This window comes from Cimex lectularius, unplaced genomic scaffold, assembly GCF_000648675.2.
Source record: "Cimex lectularius strain Harlan isolate CLEC.00 unplaced genomic scaffold, Clec_2.1 scaffold187, whole genome shotgun sequence".
In the NCBI taxonomy this organism is placed as follows: Eukaryota; Metazoa; Arthropoda; class Insecta; order Hemiptera; family Cimicidae; genus Cimex; species Cimex lectularius.
The window spans coordinates 757,444-765,930 of record NW_019392726.1 but is presented as its reverse complement, the minus strand read 5'-3'; the positions used below and the strand labels follow the sequence as shown (position 1 = coordinate 765,930).

At 31.6% G+C, this 8,487-nt stretch overlaps 1 protein-coding gene across 6 annotated transcripts in view; it reads left to right on the top strand.

Annotated features, from left to right (window-relative positions):
- Nucleotides 1-1,570: 1,570 nt before the first annotated feature.
- Nucleotides 1,571-8,487, top strand: part of LOC106668129 (rap guanine nucleotide exchange factor 6) — a 283,118-nt gene continuing 276,201 nt past the window's right edge. For all 6 annotated transcript variants that reach the window (XM_014396659.2, XM_014396650.2, XM_014396616.2 and 3 more), the window contains exon 1: nt 1,571-1,733. The gene's annotated coding sequence lies outside the window, so the exon portion shown is untranslated. The remainder of the gene's footprint in view (nt 1,734-8,487) is intronic.

The window sequence follows — 8,487 nt, the reverse complement described above, 5'->3', positions numbered from 1 at the left end:
AAGGTAAGTAAGTACTACTTCATCGAGGAACTTGATTAGTACGCTCGGTTTCAGTGGTTGAATTTCTAATACAGTCACATTGTACATCCAAAGCACTTCCTCCTGAAAGCGTAGCACCAGAGTTTGTTAGTAGGTGTAGTGGTGTCTCCTCTGCTTCTTTGCAGAATCTGATATGCCGTCTTGGATTATACCAATATTCTTTAAATGTCCATTTAGTTAGGAAGCTCAAGTAGCTCAAGTGGTTAGAGCAACGGCGTATTAAGGCGATCTTGGGTTCGAATCCCGCCCTTGACAATAACTTTTTCATCTCGACCAAGACTTTAGGTAAAAATTAATTGAAATTTTAAAGAATAATCATTATTGTTTTGTATATTTTGTGGCGCAAAATAATGACCAACAAGAAGATCTCACTAGAGAGAAAGATAGTGATATTCAACACTAAGATCTGCAGTATGTTATGGTGCACAGGTCTAGGGTTACTTATACTTGAAGGAAGTAGAAAAGGTCCAGAAATACTTCATCCAGAAACTGCTCTGCCTGCCAATTAGCACCCCAGAGTACATCTTATGTATTGCTCGGTCCTGCCACTCTACAGTCACACTTTGAGCCTGCATTTGAAATATATTAGGAAAGTCTGAATCACACACCTGACAGACTGACGCAGGTTTTGGCTGACGTGGTAATAAATAAAGGCATATTATGGCACAAGCAGCTGTCACAGTTAGGTAGGCTGTGTAGGAGTAAGTAGGGAGGAACTGAAGTCCTCTAATACCACTGACCTGATTAAAAAGGAAAGACCTGTTAACCCGTACGCAAGACTGGATTTTTCTTTGGGCGAAACTACACGGAGTGCTCTAATATGACAGCCTATGAGGTGTCTCTGGTTTTGAGGGCGAGGGGTGAATTGCTTCAGCTGAACTGCCAACCTTGGAGACAGGACCATGCCATCATGTACTCTTTATATAACCTCAACGTCCCAGAGGACACTCTCCACTTCATAGGAGTGTGCCCAGTTCTGAGAGAATTCCGCCAAAGGTACTTTGGGAAACTGAAGCTGGATGTAGAAGTTATTGGAATCCTTAACGGAAGGAAATAAATTTATAAAGCAACTCGACAGACGGCTAAGGCCATTGTCAATTTAGCTTTTCAAAATGTAAATTTAATGTAAATAATTTTGTGTAAATAAAGCTTTCCATTCATTCATATTTTGTAATATGTTTTATTATAATATTATTTCATTTATTACAAAATTAAATTTATTCCTAATATATGTACATGTTAGATGACTTAAAGCCTTAATTGTACTTTTGAAGTAAATAAAATAAATTCAACGAATACTTTTTTATAGAACAGGGTAATAAAATTATTTAAACTAGGATTTTTTGAGTATTTAGTAATTATTTAAAAAAAATATATTTTTGATAAATAAATGTAAATGTGTTTTTTTAAATTTTTGTGTAGTCCAATGTAGTGTCCGTTCTGCATTGTCAGCGCCATCTTCCGCCGTGGGTCTGAACTAAACGACCGTTGCACCCCCGCCGGGTCCGTTTCTCGACAAAGCGATCAGTGCATGCCGCGCCGTCTCATGAGCGTCATCTCGTGTCCGCTCTTCGTCAGCGTACAAGTGCTTTTTCCGACCGCGTGTTCTGTTTTGTGCTTGTTCTTGTGATTCGCCCACTGATCTTGTTCTCCTTGCTGCGGATCGTCCGAGAGGATTACAATTTAACAAGGAGGTAAGTTTTTTTTTTACCTTATTCTAGACTCTTTCCTATTTCGGCCACTTTTTCATGCATGATCTTTTCCGCCAAAAAATAGATTTTTTTGAAATCATTAAAAAAGAAATAGAATTTTTTTAATGTAAGAAAAACGCCTTAAAACAATATTAAACCGTTAAATTTATTTCTGATGAAAAAAAAAAATTCAAACTGAAAAATCTTATATTATGAAGTCAAAAGCAATTCTTTCGTTTTATTAAAATAACCAAACTGCTTATAGACAGAACGAATAAAAAATTAAAACACACTTTTGACTCACGAAATAATAGCATTTTTTTTACCGTTGGAAGATTTTCCACGAAAAAAAAATCGTTTCTCTTTCGTTTCAAGTTCAAGGTTAATACAAATAATCAGCAGGTGGTTCGGTTTTTTTATTACATTTGTAAATTTTTTATTGATTTTTTTAAAAATTCAAGTGCTTGTATCATTTTTGTCGCGACATCGTTATTTTAAGTTTTGAAACGTGATCAAACACGTCTCAAGCGTAAGGTGTATCGCTCACGTTCCGACGAGAACACGTCCCCCAAATTAATTATTTTTCAACGGTAGAAATAAGTTTTAGGCTGAATAATTGCTATTTTGACGGCAAAAAAAGTAAAAAGTAATAGTTCTACCTCAGGGGATTTTTGAAATTATTTTAGTTTGCTAATATTACACATTTTCCCCTCTTTTTTTAGGTTATATTTTGTTCCAAAGACTTTATTCAAGTGGTACATTTGTTTAATAAAATGCAATTTGCCCCGGTTCGTCAAACGACCGCAGGTCAATTTTGTTGTGGTTTTAGTTTTTATCGCGAATAAATATGTAGTTGATGTACACAACAGACAGGTGGTTCAAAAGGTATTTCACTGTTGTTTATTTATCATTTTTAAAAAATGGCTAAAAGGGGCAAAAACTTTGGATATGTTTTTCTTCTTTTAGACGCATAGACATAAGATGTTTGTCGATTAATTCGGTTACCACTATGTTTTGCTTTTTGCTAGTTTTATTGTGTATATTTATAGTTTATTGTATGTTAGTTGACAGTTGGTTCAAAAGGTTTTTCGTTGGTTTTGTTCACCAGGTAAAATAAAAAATGACCATAAGTTCAAAAACTAAAGGATTTTTCTTTTAGATCCCTAGACACGTGTTTGTTGATTAATTCGGGCCCCACTATTTTTGCAACATTAGTTATTACATTATTGTGTATCTTTATAGTTTATTTTATGTTAGACGACAGGTGGTCCGAAAGGTTTTAATTAGTTTCAGTTATATCAAATAAAATGTAAAAGTGACTGAAAAAAACAGCTTCACGTGGGTCAAAAACATCACGTATTTCACCAAAAAATGTCCCAAGAGGTTCAAAACGTTCGTATCTATTTTTTCTCATGCTTTTTATTAGTTTTATTATGTACCTTTATAGTTATTATTCATTAAACGACAGGTGGTCCAAAAGGTGTAAAACTAGGAATTTTTTTCTTTTAGGCACATAGACAACATATTTATTGATTCATACGGGTTTCCACTATTTTTGCTCTTTACTAGTTTTATTATGTATATTTATTGTTATTTTAGACTGTAGGTGGTGAAAAAGGTTTTTCGCTGGTTTTGTTCACCAGGTAAAATAAAAAATGGCCAAAAGTTCTAAAACTACAGGATTTTTTTCTTTTAGATCCATAGACACGTGTTTGTTGATTAATTCGGGCCCCACTATTTTTGCACTTTATTAGTTTTATTGTGTATCTTTAGAGTTTATTATATGTTAGACGACAGGTGGTCCTAAAGTTTTTAATTATTTTGCAGTTATGTAAAATAGAATCGCAAAGTGACTAAAAAAACAGCCCCAGAAGGGTCAAAAACATCTGTTGTATTTCACCAAAAAATGTCCTGAAAGGTTAAAAACCTCCGAATCTATTTTTTTTTTTCAAGGTTTTTCTTATGTATCTGTATAGTTGTTGTTCATTAAATTTCAGGTGTTGCAGTTCTTTTTTTACTGGTTTCGTTTATCGCGTAAAATAAAAAATGCCCAAAAGGTTCAAAAACTAAGCATTTTTTCAGACATACACAATTTTTGTTTATTCAAGTCCCACTATTTTTGCTTTTTATTAGAGTCATTGTATACCTTTATACTTTATTACATGTTAGACGACAGGTGGTCCCAAAGGTTTAATTAGTTTCAGTTATATCAAATAAAATCTAAAAGTGACTGAAAATACAGCTTCACGTGGGTCAAAAACATCACGTATTTCACCAAAAAATGTCCCAAAAGGTTCAAAAATGTTTTCTCGTGCTTTTTATTAGTTTTATTATGTACCTTTATAGTTATAATTCATTAAACGACAGGTGGTTCAAAAGGTTTTTCACTTGTTTTGGTCCTCACATAAAGTAATAAATGTCCACAAGTTGTAAAACTAGTGATTTTTTTTTTTTTTTAGGCACATAGACACAAAATTATTGATTCATGTGGGTTTCCACTATTTTTGCTCTTTACTAGTTTTATTATGTATCTTTATTGTTATGTTAGACTATAGGTGGTTAAAAAGATTTTTCACCGAATTTTTCATCATATACAATAAATTAAAAAAAAATGCCTAAAAGGCGCAAAAAATTTGAATTTTTTTCTGACGCATAGGCACAACATGTTTGTTAATTTATTCGAGTCGCGCTATTTTGGTATATCATAAGTTTTATTCTGTATCTTCATACATGGTTTATTACATGCTAGACGACAGGTGGTTCCAAAGGTTTTAATTATTTTCAGTTAAATAAAATAAATTGGTAAAGATACTAAAAAACAGCTCCAGAAGGGTCAAAAATGTCTGATTTGTTTTACCAAAAATGTCCCATAAGGTTCAAAACTTCAGTATCTATTTTTTCTCAACTTTTTTATTAATTTTATTATGTATCTGTTATTATTCATTAAACGACAGGTGGTTCGAAAGGTTTATTACTGGTTTTGTTGTTCATATAAAACAATAAATGGCCAAAAAGTTCAAAAACGTTGATTTTTTTTCTGTTAGGCAAATAGACACATCATATTTATTGACTCATTCGGGTTCCCACATTTTGCTCTTTAATGGTTTTATTGCGTATCTTCATTTTTATTATAGATTATAGGTGGTTCATTAGGTTATTTTGCAGTTATAGTGGCTGTAAAAAGAGCCTCGGAAGGGTCAGAAACATCCGATATATCTCCAAAAATGTCCCAAGAGATTAAAAACCTTCGGATATATTTTTTCTCAAGCTTTTTATTATGTATATTTATAGGTATTATATTATTAGTTATGTTATTATTAGTTGTATTATATGTACATTAAATGACAGGCGATTGAAACGTTGTTTCAGTGGTTTGGTTCATCTATAAAATAAAATATCAAAGGTACAAAAACTTGGTATATTCTTTTCGAACATTTGGTCTAGCTTGGCTCAAAACCAGTGAGAATAGGTAAATACAAAATTATACGTTTGTAGTTATCTTTTATTCCACAGTTCATTTTAAATGGGTAAAATCATTAAAATCTAATGTAGACGTACTGGGTTATGTTTGTATACATAAATGATTTGTGATTAATATTAACTTTTGTTTTATAAAATTCCAAATCCAAAGTACTTTGGTCCTGGAAACTGTTGCTCCATAATCAGGTTTTGCTCTTTTGTTTTTATTATCATTATTGTTTTTTATTCTTTAATTGTTTAGTCAATGTTGTCTGAAGCTTTTATTCGATTAAATTATATTAAAACAAACTTTTTTATAACAAATATTTAATGGGCTTTCTTCTAATTAATTTAGTTTGCCTATTTTCCCCTTTTCCTTTACGGCTTTCTCCTTTGTAGCCAATGGTGCATCAACATTTATTTTTCTTAATTAGCAATTCAAATGCTTTTAAATGATATCATCATTTTAAAATAAAATTTATATCACGCTTTTATTTATTAATCAAGAATCTTTGACATCAAATCCGAGATCTGGCTTGTTTGCAGAATATTCCGAATGATTGGAACAAATTTGAAATCGTACCGTGTAATTACAAGATTTATAGGTATATTTTGAATATTCATTACCTCCATTTTGTATGACTTTTCCTGGTTTTAATACTCAATGATGCAATAAAATGTTTTAATTGGAACAAGTTAGAAAATTTTATTTGTTAAGGAAGTTAGTGTCCGAGTGGATCGAAGTCAAGTGGTAGAGCAGTGGCGTATTGAGCCGAAGTTCATGGGTTCGAATCCCGTTTGTGACATTGAAATTTATTTATTATGTATAAATTGATGGTGTAAAATAAGGTAATGCCTTGTTCTTTTTGAATTTTAATTGTATTTAATTTTACTCTGTCGCCGATTGTCTAGATAGACCATAGTAGTTAATTGTACAGGTGGTTCTAATGCTAACGTTAGGGTATTTAGTTTTAAAAATCCATCTACAAGCAATCTTCGATTTTGTTATACTATAATTTTGGTTAAACTCCACCACTGAAGTTATTGACAAGTCGAAACGTGCCTGACAGACCAAAACGACAAAGATATGCAGATCAAAATTTTTTAAGTACCAAACTACAGTTCATCACGAAGGCGTCATAATTTTTCGATGAAAATGCAATTAAAAATAAAAAATCATCTGTAGAGTTTGTAGCGGGCAAAGTCCAAATATAATAATTACTACTACTATAAAAAAAATTCTGTACCGAAACATGTTCGGATTAGCTGGAATTTTTTCCCCTCAGTGAAAAATAATTTGTTGAAACTACTCATGAGTAGAAGAAGACTTTTTAGCCTACTAAACTAAGACCAAATTAATATTAATTTTATGGCCGCAAGAACTTAATAAAAGACATGAACTGTAACTGTAATAAAAAATATTTTTCTCTTAAACTCTCATGCATTTATTTGCCTTTTAGGATTTTGGGCTTAGATTTTGCGTATTTGATCATCACGTAGACTTTTTAACCAATTAAATTAATTGTGAATAAGACCACATTACTATGTAATTTTATGGACTTAAGAACTTAAAGACAAAAACTGCAAATTAAAAAATATTTTTCTCTCAAACTCTCTAGTATTTGAGTTTTAGGATTTTCGACTTCGTTTTGTCTGTTTGATCAAAAAGTAAATTTTTTAGACTATTAAATTAATTATGAATAAGACCACCTGTCCATGTAATATTACGGCCATAAGAATTTGTTTAAAGACATAAACTGTAAGTTAAAAAAAATTCTCTTAAACTTGTGTATTTATCTTCTAGGATTTTAGATTTAGCGTTTTGTCTATTTGATCTCGGGAAGCCTTTTTATCTTATTAAATTAATTATGGATAAGACCACATTACCATGTAATTTTATGGACATAAGAAATTAATTAAAGACAAGGTATAAGTTCAAAAAAATCCCTTAAACTTTTGTAATTAGATTATAGGATTTTCGACTTAACTTTTTGTCTATTTGATCATTGAGAGTTTTTTTTAACCTATTAAGTTAATTAAGGGTGAGACCACCTTTCCATGTAATTTTATAGTCATAATAATTTAATTAAAGACAGAAACCAGAAGTTTAAAAAAAAAATTTTCACGTGTATTTGACTTTTAGGATTTTCGACTTTGCTTTTGTCTATTTTATCCAGGAGTAGAATTTTTATCCTATTAAATTAAACACGGATAGGACCATTAATGGAATTACATAGTACATAATTACCATGTATTTTTATGACCATAAGAACTTTGATAAAATACTGAACTATGATAAAAAGTATTTTTCTCTGAAGCTCTCGTGTAATTTGCCTTTTAGGACTTTCGCCTTAGCCTTTTATCTATTTGATCATTGTTGATCTCTCTATTTCATAACGCATTTTTTTTTTAATACAGAAAGTATCCCAGGAAAAATATTTTGTCGAAGCTACTCACGAATTTATAGAAGACAGTAATCTATTAGATAATTAAACCTAGACAAGACCATTTTACTATGTAATTTCATGGCCGTAACTTAATAAGGAAATAAATTACAAGTTTAAAAAAAATTGATTCAACTTCAGAGAGAATGAATGAATTGCAAAATGATCACATGAGGTAAGGATCTTAACCCATCGGGATACTTCGCGAAGTTCCTGCGCCAGCTGACAATTGCTCGAATAGTTCGAACTATTCTGAATATACGTGCAACATGTATGGGTATTATTGCAAATGGAAATTAATTATGCGATAGTATTGACCTTTAAGATTGGGGGGGGGGGGTTAAAATGGTCTGAACTGTGCAAATATCCTTGCTCCGGGCTTAGATCGACCTGACCTCCTACACGCTGACGACGCACATGACTCGAGTACGCAACTTTAACACGCTTTAAAAGTCCATATCTGATGACTAAAAATGTCAAATTCTCTTTAAAATATTTCTTCCAACATAACTGTTTAATTTAAATATGTAAGAATAAGACTATTTTTTGGTTTGAGTATAGCAAAAACTAAAAGCTTAGTAGTTGAATCTCTTCCGAAATAAAATTATAAAACATTTCAAGGTATTTTGCAGGATGTGGCGTAAACAATGGGCTAAAATAAATACGCCATACCTCCAGTGATATTCAATTCCCTAGTTGGTTTTGTGTACTAAGCAAACTCGCGTAAAAGGTCACTTGTTTCGAATACGTGGGTGTAGAACCGACATTGGACAGAAGTTCGTTGTTATATGTTTAAAACACATTCAAATGCAATGTTAAGATGAAAAAACTCGTTTTGTCGAAATGCTATGGAC